The following is an 836-nucleotide window of genomic DNA, read 5'->3' as shown; positions in this document are numbered from 1 at the left end:
AAGGTCAAGTAAGGACTTCAAAGGTTCCGCCCGGAGTGATGCCTCGTATTATATCTCCTCTTTGTTTACAGGATAACACATGTTTTGTTAGCTTTCTTAGGTCTCACTGCCTAACATGGTTCAAATCCATAAAAATATAATATTTCCAAAAGATGGAACCGATAGCATAACAGGAAAATGTGCTCCAAGGGCCCTGAAACTTTGCATTTAAAATTCGAACGTTATTGCAAACCCTCTAGCAAAGTTGTTTAGCAGTCTAGGTCTTTCTTATCTTGTATTGATTGATGTTTAGTGAATATTTACGTATTTCTACTTGGTAATATAGTATTGATCAATAATTAAATATTGTGTTCATAATTTATTGTATGCGCTTTCGAGACGTCCCCTCATATTTCTATTTTTAATAAGGTTTGTGTATTATTATATTTTATAATAAGATTTATAAATCTTAAATATACAATATGCACAAACATAAAGATTTTTCTTTATGATAAATTCTGTTTGATGGATAAGCTATTATTTGTGATGGTACATACATGTCCCTTTGGCGCAGAGGATAGCGCGTTGGACTTCTAATCCAAAGGTCGTGGGTTCGATCCCCACAAGGGATGGAACAACTTTTTTTTTCTTTTATTTTATATAATATACTATAAATCGTTTTTCATGATATATTATTCATTTGGTAATCAAAATAATTTATCTTAATTTTATACAGGGTGTTTATAAAAATATGGAACATTTTTTCAGTATCTGTTCTACTCATCAAAAGAATAAAAAAAATGGTATACGCATATGTCCGATAATGCTTAGTTTTGAAGTTATGAGCATTCTTATAT

At 30.6% G+C, this 836-nt stretch overlaps 1 non-coding gene across 1 annotated transcript; it reads left to right on the top strand.

Moving 5' to 3' along the window:
- The first annotated feature begins 538 nt into the window (after positions 1 to 538).
- Trnar-ucu (transfer RNA arginine (anticodon UCU)) lies at positions 539 to 611 on the top strand. Its single transcript has one exon. It is a non-coding gene; the product is annotated as a tRNA-Arg (tRNA).
- Positions 612 to 836: the final 225 nt, after the last annotated feature.

The sequence above is a fragment of the Andrena cerasifolii genome, chromosome 6, assembly GCF_050908995.1.
Source record: "Andrena cerasifolii isolate SP2316 chromosome 6, iyAndCera1_principal, whole genome shotgun sequence".
In the NCBI taxonomy this organism is placed as follows: domain Eukaryota; kingdom Metazoa; phylum Arthropoda; class Insecta; order Hymenoptera; family Andrenidae; genus Andrena; species Andrena cerasifolii.
Note: the sequence above shows the minus strand (reverse complement) of the source record. Positions and strands in the feature narration are given on the sequence as shown.